Source organism: Canis lupus, chromosome 4 (assembly GCF_011100685.1).
Source record: "Canis lupus familiaris isolate Mischka breed German Shepherd chromosome 4, alternate assembly UU_Cfam_GSD_1.0, whole genome shotgun sequence".
In the NCBI taxonomy this organism is placed as follows: Eukaryota; Metazoa; Chordata; class Mammalia; order Carnivora; family Canidae; genus Canis; species Canis lupus.
Window position 1 is genome coordinate 15473519 of NC_049225.1, and position 20983 is coordinate 15494501.

At 42.1% G+C, this 20983-nt stretch overlaps 1 protein-coding gene across 7 annotated transcripts in view; it reads right to left on the reverse strand.

The window, feature by feature from the left end:
* EGR2 (early growth response 2) overlaps window positions 1-20983 on the reverse strand; it is a 104046-nt gene that overhangs the window by 40326 nt on the left and 42737 nt on the right. Inside the window, exon 3 of one of the 7 annotated variants that reach the window (XM_038534050.1) lies at window positions 17526-17558. The exons of the other annotated variants lie outside the window; for them this stretch is intronic. The gene's annotated coding sequence lies outside the window, so the exon portion shown is untranslated. The remainder of the gene's footprint in view (window positions 1-17525; window positions 17559-20983) is intronic. 7 annotated transcript variants of the gene reach the window in all.

Sequence of the window (20983 nt, forward strand, 5' to 3'; positions counted from 1 at the left end):
TTCTAGAAACTGATGACTAACTTCATCAAAACATCGATGAGGATTGATTCTTACGGTAGACTCGGTAGACTCATATTGACTCTATGAATAACACATCTGATGATTTTCCAGTCTTGGAGGAAAGTTATTCTTGTAAAAATATTTTTATATTCATATGATATGAATAGTCACTACAATTTGGCGATTTATTCCAAGTGTGGTACAAATAGCATTATATTAAGTCCAAGAGATCTGAGAAGAATGGCTTTTCTTGAAGAAGATTAAAAATGTTTCAAAGAGCCCATGAATTTAAGAAAAGCAAAACAATTTAAAGATTCTAATTCAAAATGGTAGTTTAAGACGTTTTACATGACGTTCTTGCCAAAAGAAGGGGCAAAACACATCACGGAAGACTGGACTTTTCCAGCAGTATGCAAAAGTCATAAATAATTCTGCATTTTCACTTTCATTTTGGACTAAGGAAATTGTGAAAGAATATCACTAACAGCAGTTTTCACTCTGGTTTATCTGCTGCTAACAGATGAGTTATGTAGAAACTGTCCAAATCACAAAACTTTGAGAAAGTTGAAGTCTAACTAGGGCCTGTCATAAATACTGGATTCGGCTTGGGGAGAAATTATAAAGTCATCCAGAGGAGCCATAAATCCCTTTCAAAGTGCTGTTCCTTCTTTATCATGCAATGATCTTTTTAATGAACACCATGTCCTTAAATTATAGTTTAACGAGAACTTGCTAGGCTAACGGGCAAGGAGAAAGTATCTACAAATGAGAAGCAATTGACTGTGCAGGAAGATTGTTTTTTGTCCTGTGTATATTAGTATTCTAGTCTTATTTTCAAAGCAAAAATTCATTCTTTCTCCTGGGTATGCCATGGTGGAGAGGCAAATTTCAGCAAATAGCCATTTGGGAGATCATGAGACATCTTCAATGAGCATTGAACCTGCAGATTCTCTCTTAGGAACTCAAATTAAGTTAATTCCTGGTTAGAGATATTTGAAAAAGTTAGACAAAATACACAATTACTGAACAAGCTGAGGTCTTCAGAAAATGTAAATAAAATAATTTGCTATCAGCATCATTACTAGATAAATAATAAAAGTAAGAAAGCAAATATTGTATTAAATTATAACATATATGTTTTAACTTCCCAAATTATGATTCACTGAAAAAAAAATGTTCTCTGTACTTTTTCTCCACACAATAGTCAATGTTTATTATTTTATTTTTTAACTAATAGGCATTATTTTTTTTAACAGTTTTAGGTTTACAGAAAATCAAATAGATATAAAGAGTCCCTGCATACTCCTTCTCACCTATTCATAGTTTCCCCTGTTGTGAACACCTTGCATCACTGTGGTACATTTGTTATAACTGATGAGTCAAAATTGATACTTTATGGGACGCTTGGGTGGCTCAGTGGTTGAGCGTCTCCCTTTGGCCCAGGGCGTGATCCTGGGGTCCTGGGATGGAGTCCACATTGGGTTCCCTGCATGGAGCCTGCTTCTCCCTCTGCCTGTGTCTCTGCCCTCTGTGTGTGTGTGTGTGTGTGTGTGTGTGTGTGTGTGTGTGTCTCATGAATAAGTAATAAAATCCTTTTAAAAAAAAGATGTTTTATTGTTAACTAAAATTTATACTTTAGGGTTCACTCCTTGTATTATACAGGTCCTATTATGGGTTTTATCACACTTTTACCAAATTTTATATTTCTCTGTATGTAATTGTATTCTTTTATATATAGAATAAGGATTCACAAACATGTACAGTGAAATATAATGTAATGTCTATGTTTTGCAACACTTTTCATGTAAATAAATTCCAGGAGAAAAAATCCTCGGTTTCTAGTTTGGGTTTAGAGTAAGAGAAGTGATCTCTTACTCTATCACTTCTGATAGATAGCATCAGAAAGAGCCTGAGTGGTTCTGGGAAAAGAAACTTTAGAATGTGAAAACAGGAACTTTGACCTCCACCTTGAGCACCAGAGTCACACACCCCTAAGTCTTAGTAGCTAGGTGCAGGCCTGACTCTGTAAACGTCCCTCTGACACCCCATAGCCAGGTCCTTAGAAAGCCCTAACTGTGGCCTCCGCTGGCCACTCAGCCTTGCCAGTTCCGTTCCATAGCAGGGATTGGTGTCTCTCCTGCTCTCCTCCAGAGACAGCCCCTCCAGCTTTATCATGTGCCTCTCTCTGCCTGTTGCTTTCATGGCCTGTGCTCCAGCAGGATCACAGCCACTTTGCTTTTACCCAGCAGAGATGGAGAAGACCCATTTCGTTTCTTTTGCTTGAGGAATTCACAGTGGAATTAGTTTTCACAGGAGTTAGAGAGTGGTGGTCCCTGAACTCCCTCAAGCAGCTGGATGTGTTCAGTTTTGCAGCACAGCGTGGTCTCGTGTGCTAGTTTAAATTTGAATTTAATTGCCAACCATTACAAATTGGAAATTTTCACACACGCACAAATCTGACTTGTAGCTTCTCTTGAAAAAACAGAAGCAGCCATTCAGTCACACTGCTAACAATCAGCTGGAGATGAGTGGAAGATGCCCTCCTTTGGACAGGGTATTTGCTTCCTCGTTTTATACACTCCCCACCTCTCTCCATTTTATTTCATTTAGGTCACTTACTGCATTTATATGATCTACTTGGACTCTGTAGGCAGTTGAATTTGCAACCCTTGGAGTAGGTGGGAGAAGCTAAAGTATAACCCTACACCAAGCCCCACCTCTCACCATCCATCGATGGAAGAAATAAATGTTCCAATATGGCCACGCATGCCTTTTTGTGCCAAGAAAATCGTAAGGCTGCAGTGTCGTCCGTGCTGTATCTCTTATTTTAAAAATCCAGCTGGTTCAATGAAATGTCCCTTTACAAAAAAGGAACTCCTGACCACTAAGCCAAATGTATGGTCTGTGAGCATTATCTGGAGGGTCTCTTGAACCTAGAGACAATCAGAATGGACCCACTGTACTTTGACTTGGAGTACCTGAGGTCCTTTAGGGAATTCTTTGCTCTAAGGATTTCAGAAGCTTCCAACTCATTGACCTTATGAATTCTGATTTGTACCTTGAGTGGGTCTTCCTCACTGGAGTTGTCATTTCCTTACCTCTCAGACTTACTGAATTATAGGAGAAAGTAGCAAAGATTCTTCTTCATGTCCCCGTTCTTTATCCTAGGGCTCTCTGCCAGTTGCTCCCAGCTTCAGAGAAGCACATGCTTGATGCTCCACTCGGTTCACTTTAGTCAAGCCCTGAAGCACCATCCAAACTTTTCCTATTCTGCTTCCATAATAATAATCAAAGCATCAGAAAGATATTTCAAACCATAAACTTATTTGTCTCTTTCACCTGGTGATTGGGATAAACTGAAATTCAAATATTGGATTTGCAAGTAGGCATTCACCTGTACCCTAGAGCACCTAGACCTTATCTGGTATGAATAGAAGGGCTACTTAATGGCACAGGAGGTGCATCAGAAGCACCTTTCAGGTAGAGCTCTGTGTGAGTGTGTCCCAGGAGCTGCCTTTAATAGACCTGCCTTTGTTCACCTCTGTATTCCCAATACCTGGAATGGTGCCTAGCATATTATAGACATTCAGCAAGGAAATCCAGATTAAATGAACAACGTTTGTCTTCTGCAGCCTTATTTGTCCCTGATCCATGGCTTTTGGTCTTTCCCTCACACCCTGGCTCTGGTGTCCTCCACTTACAGACTGACATAAGACTGACCTCCCAACATTTTGGATCTGACATTTACTTTTTCCTTTGCTATAATGGTTCATGAATATCTCTGTTTCCTAGTTTTCTATGCTCTGTAATTCTCCAGGCAAATGAGAAAAGCTGGGGATGCCAAGTTATTTGGCTTCTAGTTCTAGTTCTAACAAAGGGTAAGTCTTGTAACCTCCCTGGGATTCCCATCAACATGGGTTGGGTGACCCAAGTGTGGGAAATGGGTGTGATATCTCCTATTGCTATGTAGGAATGTCAGCAGTTCAGGGGAGTCTTGCGGTTATGAGAACCTGCCCAATATTGTTTAAATGTAGCATTTCTCAACATTCTCTTGATTAAGGAACCTCTCCTTTTCTCCCCCACATAATATCTATCGACATATGTGGAATTAGGATTCTGAGGAACAGATACACTTTGGGAATTGCTGGAGTAGAGACTTCGGAGTCTGTTGGAGGACTTAACATTATCTGATTAAACTCATTTGCATTAACATGAAGGGCGAGGACGACTCATCACCAGGCAAATGGTATAAAAGTAAGAGAATGACAGGTCTGAAAGCATTCTCTAAAAGGAAACTATGGTGTCTCTCCTTTGCCAACTTCCTTTCTAGGGCCCTGTTTTATGAGTCTGTCATTTATCAGCAACTAATGAGACCAAGTGAAGTCAAAGCCTCCACCTTCCTTACGGGGGGGATCTGAGTTGAATTGAGGGTGGGGGGGTGGGGACCCAGCTGCAGTGTTTTATCTTTGGTGACAACAAGCAGTTGTGTTCCTTCTTAGGCAGTCACCGGGTTCATGAATAGTGCCACAGTCTTTTAAAGCCAGGACTGCTCTTTTGATCTACAAGTTCATGTGACTCCACCATGGGCAAGGCCTTCTGTCCCATTCCACCCCCTCCCCCTTCCTGTGTTTGTCTCTGCCCTTGCAAGGGTTTAGGCTCCCAGCCAGAATGAAAGCAGTTGAGTTGCCCAATTCAGAGAAATAAAGGAAAACATCCCCCTCCCCAATTTGATGGTCAATAGCTGTAGAGAAGATATAATAAGCCTCTTCATTAAGCAAATGCAGCTTTTAGATAAGTGAAGAATTACAACTCTTAAAGCTATTCTTCAAAACTGTGACGGTTCCACATGGTCAGAGGCTGTCATGCTGCCATGGAGATGGAGTTTAAGTATAGAATTTGAGGGACTTTAGCCTACGTGGTTTTCTTCTTCCCAGCCCCACCTTGTAGTTTGTTATATATTAAAAAAAAAAAAAAAAGTGAACTGTAAACTAAACGCAACTTCTGATGCAAAGAATGAAACAAGAGCATGGATCCTTTTTTAGCATAATTTATTTTTATTTTAGGGGATCTATCCGTTTTGAGTAATATTGACGTGTATCAGCCTTGCAAAGACTGCTGGGGAGACCCAGGCCTCGTGCCAGCCACAATAGTACAAGATGGGGGTGGTGAGGGGCACTCCATTATGGGTGTTGCCTCTACCAAATGGAACAAGCGCTTTGGTGTTTTCTGACGAAAAACCTCTTTCTTCCTTCCTGTGACCGGACATTTACTTGGTTCTTTGCAGAGGGAGCCCCACGATAAGTAAAAGGTGGCCAAGTACATCTCCTTCCCAATGACTCAATTCCCATTTTTAGGGCCACTCTGTAGGATTCAGGCATCATCTGTAGAAGATCCCAGCTAATTACTTTCCACATATCCTGCTGCACACCCTCACTCTCCCTCATTCTGCTCCATCCTTGCTGGCCTCCTTACTACTGTTCAAATACTCCAGGCATGCATCCAACTCTGGGTTTTTGCATTTGCTGTTCCCTCCAACTGAATGCTCTTGCCTGGATATACACATGGCTCACTCTCTCCTCTCCTACAAGTCTTTACTCAAATGTCATTTTGTCAGTGAGGCTATCCTAACCACCCTATTTAAAACAGCAGTTTTCCCAACCCAACAATGCTCAGCCTCTTTCCTTGTTTTGTTTTCCTCCATAGAATTTACTACTATTTATTTTTTTAAGATTTTATTTACTTATTCTGTGTGAGAGACACACAGACAGAGGCAGAGACATAGGCAGAAGGAGAAGTAGGCTCCCTTTGGGGAGCTTGATGACATTTACCACTATTTAATACATTTCTTTGTTTATTTGTTTTATTTTTTTCTTTTTTTTAATTTTTATTTATTTATGATAGTCACACAGAGAGAGAGAGAGAGGCAGAGACACAGGCAGAGGGAGAAGCAGGCCGCATGCACCGGGAGCCCGATATGGGATTCGATCCCGGGTCTCCCGGATCGCGCCCTGAGCCAAAGGCAGGCGCCAAACCGCTGCGCCACCCAGGGATCCCTATTTGTTTTATTCATGGTCTGCTACCATCACTAGAATGCTGGTCTGCAAGAAGAAGGATTTTGTCTGTTTTGGTTGCTGCTATACTCTCAGCAATACAATGTCTAGAACAGTGCCTGGCCATAGTAGACATTCAATGACTATTTGTTGAATGAATGAATGAATGAATGAATGAATGAATGAATGAATGAATTGGCTAGCCAATTGCCACCTAATAGAGAACAAGGCCCTGAGACAAGAGGCATTAGGACTGGTACATTTTGACTGTTGGTGTACAGCTCCAAGAAGAGAATCTGAAATCGTAGGGCTCCAAGAACAGGGACATAAGTGTTGAAGATACTAATTTCTGAAGTCACAAGAATAATACCTAGCAATGTTTTAAGCATTTTCCCAAGACCTCCTTCCTACTAAGTTTCTTCTCATCACCTGAAAATTTTTACCATGTCGGCTATTAACCATTAGCACCCCTGTTTCTCCAGACACAGCCAGTGATGGATGATTCCGTAAAAAAATGGGCCTGGTTTTGCTTAAACCCACACATAGATGGAGAGTCCCAAATATTCCCCATAAACCAGCAATTCTGCCTCAACTAGTAGCACTTCTACTCTATTTCAGCCTTCATATTAGGGCCACCTTCCAATTCTCTCTCTTTCTGTGTCCAAATAGCTGTCAAGCTATGGCAATTTTATTTCCACAATGCCTCTTGCATCCTTTGCCTCTCTCACATTCTCATCACCACAGCCCTAGCCTGGCCCTCATTTTTCTTACCTTACTATGGCCACAGCTGCCCAACTGGTTTCTTATCTCTGGTTTCTTCGTCCTCCAACCCATGCTCTGTGCAGCTACCTCAATAATATTCCCAGAGAATAAATGTAACGTCACTCTTACTATGCCAATGTCTCTCCATCACCCATGAAATGGGTCCTTTAATCTACCTTCCAGGCTTCCCATTCACTAGTTCCCTAAATAAGCCTTCCTCCGTAGCCTTGTCTACTCATGTACCCAAGCACTTCTCGTCTCCCATATAAAATGTGTGCTTTCCACTCTTCACAGCTTGGCTGCCTCTCCACACTGTCTACCCCCTTCTAACCATATTACCCCATTTTCTACCTGTGTCTGTTGAAGTCCTTTCCAAGATAAGACCAACTTGTTGATTCAATAAGTCTGTCAGAAAAAGAGACTAGGAAAACTCTAAGCCATCTTCCTCACAGATCTCCTATGTCAGAAATGATCTTTCCTCTGTGTATCTCCTGTGTAACTCCCTTGGTTAGGGTTATTACTCTCATATAAATCATTTCTCCAGCCAGTCTTTGTGCATGGTCCTTGAGAGCACAGGCTTTTGTGCCTCTACTTTATTCAGAGCACCTTACATGACAGCTTGCTCATAGCAGGTGCCCACACCTATCTGGGAATGCTAACAATACATCTCACAGGTCCTCTAAGTGTCACTATAATCCTCCCAAGGTCATATTTTTTATTACAACTGGGGAACTGTCACCCAGAAATATTCACCCTTCCCCCACCCCTATGGTCATCAGGGCTCACAGGGTGGAAAATAAACATTACACAACTTCCTCCAAGATGAATTTTAAAAAGGAAATCACCAGGGTGAGAACAGAGACTTGATTTACCAGTTGAGGCTGTTGTACCAGGTGCATACACATCATTTTCCTGACTGATGCCCTGTGGCACACACCTAGATATGCTGGGTGCCTCATTTTGGGGGCAGGCAATTGGGGGGCTTGTAATATGAATCTGAAATTAGAGATGTCGTGTGAGAGAAGAAGAAAAGATGGAAAGAGAGAAAGGAGGGAGAAAGAACTTAGTTTCACCTTGCCTGGCAAGAATATTGTGAGGGGAAACTGGCAGAAAGATCCTTGTAATACGCCCGTGTGGGGGCTCTGCTGCTGCATTCTGATTCTTTGCTATTGTCTGTGATTTCTGGCTGTTTGGTGTGTGCCCTGCCTTGCCATCAGGACAGACTTCCCACATTTCCCAGCTCACATGCCTTTGCTCATCTTAACTGTGAACTCTCAGAAGAAGCAGCATATTCCGTTGTCTCTGTATCCTTGGTACTGAGAACAGCACCTGGCACCTAGTGAGCACTCAAGAGAGCTGTGCTGATGATGGTAAAGTAAAGCTGTGTTTCCAAAACTTCAACCACTAGCATGCCAACATTGCGCTTTTTGTCCTGGCTAATGACCACCACTCGTGCAATTATTTTCTTCTTTCAGTTGATTCACACTTTTAAAAAGTTACTTTATTATCATCCTAGGACCTGTAGTTAGGTCCATTCTGATCCTAAGAAGGTGTGCCACTTTAGCAATCTGTGCTGAAGACTTTCTCAAATTCTGACTTTTCTGTCTAATTCATTCCTTCATCCCAATGTCTTCCCCAAATCTGGATAGTCTACCTGGAAAAGAGGTCCTAAAAACTCTCCAAAAGAGAACTAGGTGAACTGGACAAGCAGATAACTCACAAAAGGGAAATGCAATTAATCAAAGAGTATGGGGAAATATACAGGTTAAAATGGCACATGATGTGTCATTTTAAACCTTTAAAATAGGAGGGAGTTTTTCAAAGTAATGCTCAGTGCAAATGAGAGTGGGCTGCAGTTGATATTGTCATACTTTACATGTGATTTTATGATGCATAGTGAGTATGTGAACTGGTAAAATATTTCCAACACACAATTTGGCAATGCCAGCTAAGGGTTCACAATTGCCATGAAGCCTTCAATCCAATGGTAATCCTTTTTCTAGAAACTCAGCCTATGGAAATAACTCTATAAGAAAAAATATTATGCACATGAAAACATTTTGTAACTATAGTATACTAGTGAAAACTGAGCAAGGACCACAATACCAACAATGAAGTTAGTGAATAAAGTCAGTGGTCTATACCCACTCAGTGGATGATCACGTATCCATTAAATTTAGATTTATGAAAATTAGATTTATGAAAAATTAAATTTATAACACAGTATGCTTTGGGTAAAATGAGATATAAAATTTTATGGATGATCGTGATAAATATGTAAAGTTATATGCCTGTAGCACTGCAGGGAAATGCGCAGGGCACGGCGCATGATGGCCAAGTGCATGAACTCTGGCATCAGGCTGTCTGCAGCTCAACTCTGCTGCTGAGTAACTTGGTGAACTTGGGCAAGTTGCTTACTTCTCTAAGAAGTGTTTAGTTTTTCCCATGTGTAAAATGTAATAGCTATCTCACCATGTTGTTGTGAGGATTAGGTAAGATCGCTTATATAAAACATTCAACACAAGGCTGGCACATGGTGGCACTGACTAGTATTTATCCTGCAAATATTGATCAGTCATTGACTTATGTGGAAGACACCTAATATGCTGGTAAATCATGGGGAAATTTCCATCTTTTTTCTGTTCTCTGCGGTGTGCTTATTATATCATCTTCATAACGGATAGTGAAGCACTGCACCTCCTTTGGTCACCACTCTGAGAGTATGGTAATCACTCTTACTGCGTTTTCCTCACCCACCCATTACAAATCAAAGATTTGATCATGTCATATCTTTGCTTCAGCATTTTCAGTGGGGCCCCATTGCTGCCAAGATAAAGTCTAATACCTTTACTTAGGAATTTGCAAAATTGGCCCCAACTTGCCCTTAATGTGCCATTTCTTGCCATTTTCTCTGTGCACTTTCTGTTTCAAACACTCTACCTTCCTCATCCCAAATCTGCAAGGGACAGCGATTTGTGCACTAGGACATGGCCATTCACAAAATCTACCCTCCTTTCAAATGGTGATTCTCCAACCACAGCCCCAAGGATGCAGATTAAAAAGTCTGGAGTGGGGCCTAGAAACACCATCCTATCTCAGGGATGCCATCTGAGAAATGTGATTTTCTTCTCTGCTTGATGGACATTTCTGCACTCTGCCAAACACAGCTGAGAGGTAGTTTCCAGTCTCCATACTTCCATGGTTTTTTATCCAAACTTCTACTAAGGTATGTCATTTCTTTGTGCTTTCTTTGCTTCTCTAGCTGTCTCCCCCACTGCATTATGAGCTCCTAAATTTCAAGAACCATGTCTCATTTATATTTACAGCCCCTTTCCAGGCACAATAACTGGCACTTAGTAGACATTTACAGATGTGTATGGGATGTATTCATGCACTCATTTATTGGCAATAATTGTGGACAACTGGATTGTTCCATTGGCTACATTGAGCTCTAGTTCATTTGTAATTACTAAGACTGACCTTACTTATACTGATTATTGGCTCTACTCAGTTTAGCATGTAACCTCCAACCACATAATTAGGAGAGAGAGAGAAAGAATCTGAGCCAGACACCATGAGGTTGAAAATGGATGGAATGTGAACTTCAATCTGGAGGAGATTAGTTAACTCAACTTCAAGAATCACACTGCTGACAGGTGAGCAGGGCACAGACCCAGCTGGGTGTTGTCCTGTGCCCAGACCCCAACACGCTCACCATCAGGTTTCCTGCCTAAGTGCTAGGATAGCACAGTGGTTATTCACATGGCCCTAAATTTAGACCACCTCAGCTAGAATTACAACTCTACTGGCTGTGTGGCTCTAGATATGTTTTATAACTTCTCTGTGCTTCAGTTTCTTGTCTGTATAATGGGGCTAATAATTGTACCTAGGTCATGGAGTTGTTGTGAAGAATAAATGAACCAAAATATATTCAGCCTTTAGCATGACATTTGGTATATGGTAACTGCTCGATAATCGTAGCTACTATAATTAGATTTCTAAACTAGCATGGATTCAATGCACATTTTAGATTGTAAGTTTTGCTCTGCTATTTTTTTCCAAACATGTCCTAAAATTTTGATAATCTTGGTCTTTGCTTAACTCTAACCTTAGGGACCTAACTTATTATGTATCAGATTGGCTTCAATTCCATAAGACTTTGAAAAGCTAGGGTAATATCACTTTAATTCATATGTTGGGGGTAAATTTGAAGTTAAAAAATATAGCAAAAGAAAATGCAAGAGTTAACTTTATGAGGAGAAGATAGTAAGCATCCCCCAAAATGATATGATGAACAGAAACTTTAGAAAAAACTGTTAAGAAATGAAGTCCCATCTATTCAAAATTGCTAACAGTATCTTTCATGGAAAGATGCCATTTACCTTTTAACCCTCTAAGGAAACTGAGGCATAAGTCTGTTCTCAGTGTTGAGAGCCTATTAGTGTTCAAGGGTGGAGCTCAGCACATTACATAAATTGTCTCCTTTAATATACATTTGCAATCACTATTTTTCTGATTTTCCTGAGGGGAAACAGTTATATTGCTAATGGTGACAAAACTGGATTCATATCCAGCTCTGAGATGGCAACAAAGCCTGTGGGGGGGAAATATCTCCAATGACCTCCTACTGAAGCCCTAACCCTGGTTCTTCAGAATGTGACCTTATTGGAAATAGAGTCCTTGTAGATGTAAGTAGTCAAGCTAAGATAAGATCATACTGGAATAAGGTGGATCCCTAGTTCAATATGCCTGATGTGCCTAGAAGAGAAGAAGAAATACTGAGCAGACATGTGAGAGGGGGTGGCATGAGAGCTACAGCTGCAAGCCAAGGAGCCAAGGAACACCAAGGATTGACAGCCACCCCCAGAAGCTAGGAGGAGGAGAGGAAGGTTCTCCTCGACAGGTTTGAGAAGCAGCATGAACTGATGAGCCTTGATTTCAGACTTGTAGCCTCCAGAGAACTGTGAGGCAACAAATATTGTCTGTTGTTTGAAGCCCCCCAGTTTCTGGCACTTTGTTACAGTAGTCCTAAAAAGTGAAAAAACTAATATATTCCCCCCTGCAGTTGGGAGGGGGTGTTCTTTTTCCATCCATGAAAATAGACAGAGGACATCTTTTGTAGGTTTTTATCACTTTGGCCCGAGAGCTGAACTGTCTCTCATCAACTATGATCATGACAATGACACAGGAGCAGACACTGTTGACTTCTCAACAGCCATACTTCCCCACTTTTGCTAACAGACACCTATTTTGCTCGGGCATTAGCCCCACGTCCTTCATGGGGCATTCTAGTTCTGTAACCATGTGGACTTCATGCCCTTGAAAGAATGCTCCAAGTGGATCCAACTGGATTAGCCTCTTACAGCCCATTTTGTTAGTGACTCTATTTTGGAGCTCAGGAATCTGCCAGTTTTACCATTCCACATGCTAAGACCAAATGGGGCTTCTGCATTCCGCCTCACCAGACTGAAAGCATGGAGCAAATGATTCATCTACCAACTCAAAAAAATGAATAGGTTTGATGGCTTGCATGGCCTGTTCACCAGCACTTGCTAGCAGATCCCAATAATATGATCACTGGCCAACCCCCAGAGATGTAGTCCTGGTCTTTCTGTGCTTCTCTTCACCCTCCCTCAAAACAAACTAGTGGATAGGCGCATTTTTAAATGTTCCTTCTTATTCAAATTGAACTTGGTAATTTTATTTTTAACATTTTTTTTTTACATACTGCATGATTCCACTTTCATAAAGTTGAAAAACAGGCAAAAGAATCTGTGATCTTAGAAGCGAGGAGAAAATTTACCTCTGCTGAGGAGGGAGGGTTGGGATTGGGAGGAGCCATAGGGGAGTTTCGGGGATGCTGATGATGTTGTCTCTCTTGAGCTAGGTGCTGGTCTCATAGGTGTGTGCATTTTATAGCACTTGTGATTTGTGCACTCTTCTGAATCAAAGTTGCATGTCAATGATTTTTTTTTTAAGATCATATTTTGACTCCCACGACTTCTCATGGCTTTTCTGCCATAGTATTGTTCCCACTCAAGTTCATCCTAAAACAGCACATCTCAGAAGGCTGACTTGGCAGAGGATCCCAGATGGAGCAGTATCAGGTGGTAACCTAGGCCTCATCACCAGTTCCTGATCAGGGCTGCCTCTCCCACGAAGCCACTCCTTTCCAGGAAGTAAGGGTCACTTCCTAATTCACTTTTTTAAAAAATTATCTTTCTAGTTTTATTTCTAGAAAACGTTCTGACTAAAGAGATCTTCCTATTTCACATGAAATGATGAAAGGCCTGTTTCACCATGAGCCGGGTTCTTTAAATATGCAGCTTATATCTTGCATAATGTCCCTGCTCCCCCAAATCACACCTTTACTGCCCCTTGTTGAATTTATTAAACTGATCATTACGTGCAAAGCAAGGGCATTGCTTTCAAACTGAGCAGTAAGCAAATGACTGCTTTCCCATCTGTTCATATTGTGTATTTGCCCTCAGGGACGTTGACCTAATACATCTAAAGTAGTTGTGAATAAACAAAATACAGTTTTTGAAGCAATTGCTCATTACACTTTACATCCGTGACGCTTCCATCTGAGTTCAAGAAATAACAAAACAAAACAAAAACCCTTAAGATATGCATCTGCAGGGCAGCCTGGGTGGTTCAGTGGTTTAGCGCCGCCTTCGGCCCAGGGTGTGATCCTGGAGACCCGGGATCGAGTCCTGCATCGGGCTCCCTGCATGGAGCCTGCCTGTGTCTCTGCCTCTCTCTCTCTCTCTCTCTCTCTCTCTCTCTCTCTGTGTGTGTCTCTCATGAATAAATAAATAAAACCTTAAAAGAAAAAGAAAAAAGAAATGCATCTGCAGACCAGTTCTATTTAGGCTGTCAATTTGCTCACCTGCGATAGCTAGGACAGTATAAAATATTGACAGAACAAATTTGTAAAATTTCATCCGAGTCTTTCAATTTCTTTGTAGGTTTATGGTTAAAGAGCAAAAAGAGCAAAAGTCTCTGTTTCCTGTGGTGGACTTTTCTTGTAAAGAAAAGCTTCATTCATTTGGTAAACATTCACTCATTATCTACTGCAGGCTAACTCTGTGGCCACTCTTAATATATCATTCAATGGGGGATCCCTGGGTGGCTCAGTGGTTTAGCGCCTGCCTTCAGCCCAGGGCATGATCCTGGCATCCTGGGATCGAGTCCCACATCAGGCTCCCTGCTTCTCCCTCTGCCTGTGTCTCTGCCTCTCTTGTGTGTGTGTGTGTGTGTGTGTGTGTCTCATGAATAAACAAATAAAATCTTTAAATATATATATATATTGCTCAATGTTTAAAATTTATCAAGGGAGACAAAAATGGGGAACAATTCTAAAAAAAAAAAAAAAAAGCATAGTGAAAAGTACCAAAATAGAGAAAGGGAGACCCCAACCCTAAAGCAGGTTAACACTGACTCTTGGAGAATGGATGGGATTCAAAGAAGGCAAAGTGGGCACACTTAGAAATGCAAAAGAGTAAAGAAGGACAGAGCAGGGAAACGCTGGAATATAGCAATTAAACATTGTGACCAGAGCCTTGGGTGGAAGAGAGCTTTAGGAGTTAATACAGTCCTGGGAAGGAGGGGAACCCCGATTTTGGAGGGTTTAAATGGAAGGCTTGAAAAGATCTCTGAAGCAAATGAAGAAGTACTGTTACCAGTCTGCCTGTGTGGTGTAATACACAAAGAATGCAGAATTTACCATTTTAACCATTTTTTTTTTTAAGTAGGCTCCATGCCCAAGATAGAGCCTAATGCCGGCTTGAACTCAAGACCCTGGGATCAAGACCTGAGCTGAGATCAAGAGTCAGGTACTTCACTGACTGAGCTACCCAGAGGTCCCACCCTTTTGACCATTTTTAAGCATAGAGCTCAGTGACATTACACACATTCACATTGTTGTGCAACTACCGGCCACCTCCAGGACTCTCTCATCTTCTCTGAAAGAAACTCTATACCCACCAAATGCTAATTCCCAGTCTACCTGCCCCCCCCCACCAGCCCCTGGTGATCACCACTCTACTTGTTGTGTCTCTATGATTTTCACCACTTCAGATACCTCATATAAGTGATATCACATAGTATTTGTCCATTTCTAACCGCCTTATTTCACCTGACATAACGTTTTCAAGTTTCATCTCTGTGTCAGAATTTCCTTCCTTTTTAAGGTTGAATAACAATCCAGTGTATGTATATACCGCATTTTATCTATTTATAACCTGTGTCAGTGGACACTTTGGCTACCGTGAATGATGCTGCTGTGAACATGAATGTACAAATATACATTCAAGTCCCTGCTTTTGGGCCTTTGGAGTGCATATCCAGAAGTGCAGTTGCTAGATCATATGGAAATTCTGTTTAATTTTTTGAAGAATCTCCCTATCATTTTCCGTAGTGACCACACTCTTTACATTCCCACCAGCAATGCGCAAGAGATTCAATGTCTCTATATCCTCTCCAACACTTATTTCTGGCTTTTTAATAATAGCCATCCTAATAGGAATGAGTTGATCTGATTGGCATTTCCCTGGTGACTAGTAATATCGAGCAGTTTTTCTATATTTATTGGCTATTTGCATATCTTCTTTTGAAAAATATCTATTTGAATCCTTTGCCTAGTTTTAAATTGGGTTGTTTGTTTTAATATTGTTGAGGTGTAAGAATTCTTTATTGTAGATATCAATCTTTTATCAGTTATGATTTTAACATATTTTCTCCCATTCTGAGGGCTGCCTTTTTCACTCTGTTGATAATGAATTTTGATGAAATTCAACTTATCTAATTTTTTTAACCTATCTTTTGGTGTCAATGTCTAAGAAGTCATTGACAAATCCAGTGATTTTCCCATATGATTTCTTCTAAGAGTTTAATAGCTTCAGCTCTTACATTTAGGACTTTGATCCACTTTGAGTTAATTTTTTAAATGTTGTAAAATAAAGGTCCAACTTCATTTTTTTTGCATGTGGTTGTCCAGTTTTTCCCAACACCATATGGTGAAAAGACTGTACTTTCCCTATTGAATGGTCTCAGCCCCCTTATTGAAAATCATTTGACTATATATGCAAGAGCTATTTCTGGGCCCTCTATTCTCTCATGGTCTCTATGTCTGTCTTTATGCCGGTACCACACTATTTTAATTGCTGTAGCTTTGTAGCACATTTTGAAATCAGGAAATATGAGACCTTCAGTTTTGTTCTTTTCTTTTCCAGATTGTTTAGGCTCTTTAGGGTTCCTTGAGATTCTATATGAATTTGAGGAGAGACTTTTCTATTTCTGCAAAAAAAAAATTCCATTGCGATTTGGATAGGGATTGCACTGAATCTGTAGATCACTTTGGGTAGTTTGAACATTTCAACAATATTAATCCTTCCAATCTATGAAAACAGGATATCTTTCCATTGATTTGTATATCAGACTTTTCTATTTTTTAAGTGACATTTTATTTTTAATTAACACTTTCATTCTGTGCTTATAACTTGAGACAAATGGTGCTGTAAAATGTCACACAGCAGATGCATAATAAGTGAATGTTGCTGAATAAAAAACAACAGTTGCATAAACTATGCTCACCAATACTAACGTTTATAACACACACCTAGCTTTACCTACATGAGACTGAGAGGCTGTCATTCATTTCTTCTCCCCTGTCATTCAGAAAATCCCTTTCTACAATTTCTCCTTTGCTGTATCCATCTCAAGCCTCCAATAAGGAATCTGCCCTCCTATACAAGAAGGTTATATTCTTAAGGTCCAGTTTATTGAGTTATAATCACTTAGAGTAATTCTCCATTTAAAAATGCACAATTTGATGAGTTCTGACAAATGTTTATAGTCGTTTAATCTCGAGAGCCAGGCTTTGGAGAGTGGACTTGAGGACAGCTTCGTTCATCACACATGGAAAAAGTGGTTTGCTGCTTGGCAGTTCCTCAAAAAATTAAACATAAAATTACCATATGTCCCATCAATTCTACTTCTAAGTATAGACCCAAAAAATTGAAAGCAAGGACTCAAACAGATATTTGTACACCGATGATCATAGCAGTATTAGTCACAGTAGCAAAAGGTAGAAATAATCCAAATGTCCATAAACAGATGAATGGATAAACAAAATGTGGTATATATGTACAATGCAATATCTTCAGCCACAAAAAAATAATGAAGTTCTGACACAAGCTACAACATAGAGGAACCTTCAAAACTGTGCTAAATGAAAGAAGCCAGATACAAAAGGACAAACATTACATTATTCCATTTATATGAGGTACCTAGAATAGGCAACATAAAGACAGAAAGTAGAATCAAAAATACTAAATAAAAACAAATACTGTGTGATCTCAAATACCTGTGAAATCTCAAAAAATCAATTTCATAGAAACAGAGAACAGACTGGTGGTTGCCAGGGGTGGGCAGTGGGGGAACACAGGAAATGAATGAAGGCAGTCGAAGGATAGAAACTTCCAGCTGGAAGATAAATAAATTCTGGGGATGTAATGATGACTACAATTAACAATCCTGTATCATGTATTTTAAAGTTGTCAAGAGAGTGGATCTTAAAAGTTCACACACAGTTACACACACACACACAGATTGTCACTGTGTGCAGCAATGGATGTCACCTAATCTATTGTGGCAATTATTTCCCAATATGTACATATCAAATCATTACAATGTACACATTAAACTTACACAATGTTGCATGTCAATTATTCCTCCATAAATCTAGAAAAAAAAAAAAAAGAAGTTACTAGGGGCTGGGGGGAGAGGTACTAGGGAATTACAGCTTACTGGTGGTCACAGAGTTCCTGTCTTCAGCAATGAAAACCCTTTGGAAATAGTGGTGGTGGTACCATGACCCTGGGAACATTCTTAATGCCACCGGATTATGCACTTAGAGATGGTTAAAATGCTAAGCCCCATGTTGTATATTACAAATTTTAGCATTTTATCATTTTAAAAGTGGGTTGGCCATAACTTCTAATGGACACAAGTGACTCCAAACCCTCTGGTCAAACACATGATACACATACAACCACTAGAATGTGGGACCACTGCAATGGTCCCAGCATGGCCCAAGTTACAATACTGGCAGAAGGAAAGGGAAGATAACACAGATGTAAGAGGCAGGGAGAACCCAGGTGCTAAATGACAGGGCAGAAGGGAAAGTGGAAAAGTCCAGGCCAGGGCCACATTGTGACTTTCATGCACACTCGGCACTTTTGCCTTAAGGATCTTTTCCTCCGTTAAAAAAAAAAAAAAAAAGAACATTAATATTATATTTTATGATTGTGATGTTATGATGATGGATTTATCAGTACTACAGATTAAAATATATTTGTCCTAAAAGTATATTATTTTCCTTCTGATTTTAAAAGAGACCAAAATATTTTTGTGAGTGGCCCTGGGGCCAGCCCTGTACGAGGAATTGACAGTCTCCTACCTGACACTTCCCACCACCCCCTTCTCCACAGCCTTCCCTGTCTAACCGACTGCTCCAAGTACTAAGCACTTTGTTGTTACAAATATGTGATCCAGGTGGAGCGAGGCATTCAGAGACTGTTGGCTCAGTGTGGAGGGTTAAGACCATGGACTCCAGAATTCGAACACAGTTCCCCCTGCCTGGCTGTGTGTACTGGAGCAAGTTACTTAAACCTTTCTGAGCCACAGTTTCCATCTGTGAAATGCGGGGAAGAATTCCCAACATCACAGAGGTCTTATGAGGCTTAGATGTGGTGAGAACACAACCACCCTAGCACGCTGCCCGGTACGTGGCTGGCAAGTGCTGGCAAAGCTCAGCTCTCCTTCCACCTGGCACTTACCCATCACCTCTTCTGACTTGGTATAAACAGGCACAGTGATTTAGGGTTTGTTATGAGGGGGAGGAGGAAAGCCATAAAGACACCTGGCGAGGGGAACGTGAAAGGGGTGAAGGAGTCCAGAGAGTAATGGCAGGAACATGAACCACTTCACACCTTTGCCCCTAGGGACAAGCCCAATTATCCTATAATCTCCCAGGCACACGGCCTGCAGTGCCATCTCTTCTGAGCACTCGGTGGCTCTAGCCACCCCCCAACAGACATCCTTACAATGGCCCCCACCCCCTGCCAATTTTTAAGTCTCATTTCTCTGTCTCCCTCTTCTCCTTCCCCCTACCTTCCTCCACTCTAGACTTCCAATCCTCACAGTCTCTTGCTTTTTCGCCTGACACCGTTTCTTTTGCCTAGAATGCCTTCTTAGGTTATCTTCTCCTGCAAGACCTGGCCCCAGTGTCTCCACCTTCTGCAACTGCCTCTGCAGAATGAATCCCTCCCTCTCCGGACTCCCACAGCACCTGTATCGTGGTACTTATCATATCACTGTGTCTGATAATCATTTGTTTATATCTCTCCCCAGCTGGAAGGTGTGTCCCAGACGTGGAGGGCTGATGGGTCCTCATTCACAGGCTACCTCCACCACGAGGTTCCCACCCCAACCGCTGCCCCACCTCCCGCACATTTTGGCAGCCCATGAATGAGGGAAGAAAGGCTTCTTCGTGTTTATTTGCTTTTGGAATCTCCCTTCTCGCACCTGTTCCAACACAGGACACCGGTTTATGCCGCAAATTAAAGATTCAACACTTAGCAAAGTCACAACGAGGCATGAAGTAGCAAGAAACTGGCAGAACTGTTTCCAAGTTGGGAAAAAATATCAGGGGGATTAATTTCATGATTAAACCTGGGTCTGCAGGTGGTTATTCCTGAAGGTATGGGGGTGAAGGGAGTCACTGGTAACCCCAAAGGCTCAGAGTCCATCACTATGGTCAGGACCCAATGGGCAATATGGGATGAGGTGGTGGACGGTACATTTCTCGCCAACGCCCCCCCCCCCCTCCCCAGATAGCACTTAGCCTCCTCTTCCCCTTCAAGATCATTTCCCTCCTCCTGTAGTTTCTACTTGACCGTGAGCTCATTCAGATGAAAATACTGGGATTGGAAAGTATCTGTCCCTGGCCCCTAGGAATGGCCCTTCCCACTGCTTCATGGAACTACCTTCTTCCCACAGGAAAAGCAAATGCCAGATCCCCAGTGTCCACTTCAGCAGTAGGCACTTGCTAGTGCCAACAGGCCAAATTCTAGCACTACTGATTCTTCGGAATTGCTCTTTTACCCCCATATGGATTCCTCCAGCCCCTGGAGCCTGTAGGTTTCGTGCCAGAGACCTCTGGCCATCCTGACCACCACAGAAGGGGCAGGGCATCCTCGTTGTCTACACGGCTGGGACAGCTGACGAGGAGGAACATGGTAAGGGACAGCAGCGACCCCTGTAGCAGAGAACGGTCGTTCCTCCTTGGCCCCCGCAGAACCTTCCTGAATGCAGTTGGCCGGGAGGGAAGTGGGCGCTGCCTTGGAGCAAGCCAGAGCTGGCAGGACAGTGCACACCCCAAACAGCTCGGCCTCACTCACTTGTTCCCGAGGAGCTCCTCATCACCACCTCCACCTGCCAGCCACCTGCCTCCACCTGCTGTGCCCCCCTCCCCTGGTCACGGCCACCACCCTGGCGCAAGGCCCTCCCGTCTCCCCCAAGCTCCAGCCACTACCCCCTCTCTGTTCAGCTTTCTGCAAGGAGTCACTGAAGAAGCTTCCCCAGGTTGCTCTGCGGGAGGCTGGTCACCTGCCCTTGAACGATGGCAAAACTGATCCAGGGGATGTGTGTCCAGAGCAGCAGTAACTTGCGTGTTGGAGACAGGCTTCTGTGTCGTCCGGAGGGAGCCCCGGGACAATTCTGGTTGAACATTTTGACTGCGTGGCTGTTACATGTGTAAACATTCATGGAGCCCTTACACTTACGCCTTTGGGGTGCCACAGTGTGGCAGGGACTCAGGGTTGCAGCATGACCCCGGCTGCTCAGCCTGCCTTCCAGACCCCTGCCCTAGGCTTCTAGACGAACACAACTCAGCTATTAGCTCACGTGCCAGATTCTTCCCTCCACTACCTCGGCCCCTCGGACACCCCACTGGGCCTCACTCCCACAATGGCTTCCTCCTATTCCCAGTCCTACTGGCTGAAATCCCACTGGAGGCTCCAAGCTGAGGTCAACTCCCAACTGAATCTTCCTCCCCCCACCCCCCATCCCGGCCCGGGAGGCCTGTGTGCCTTCCTCTCTGCAAT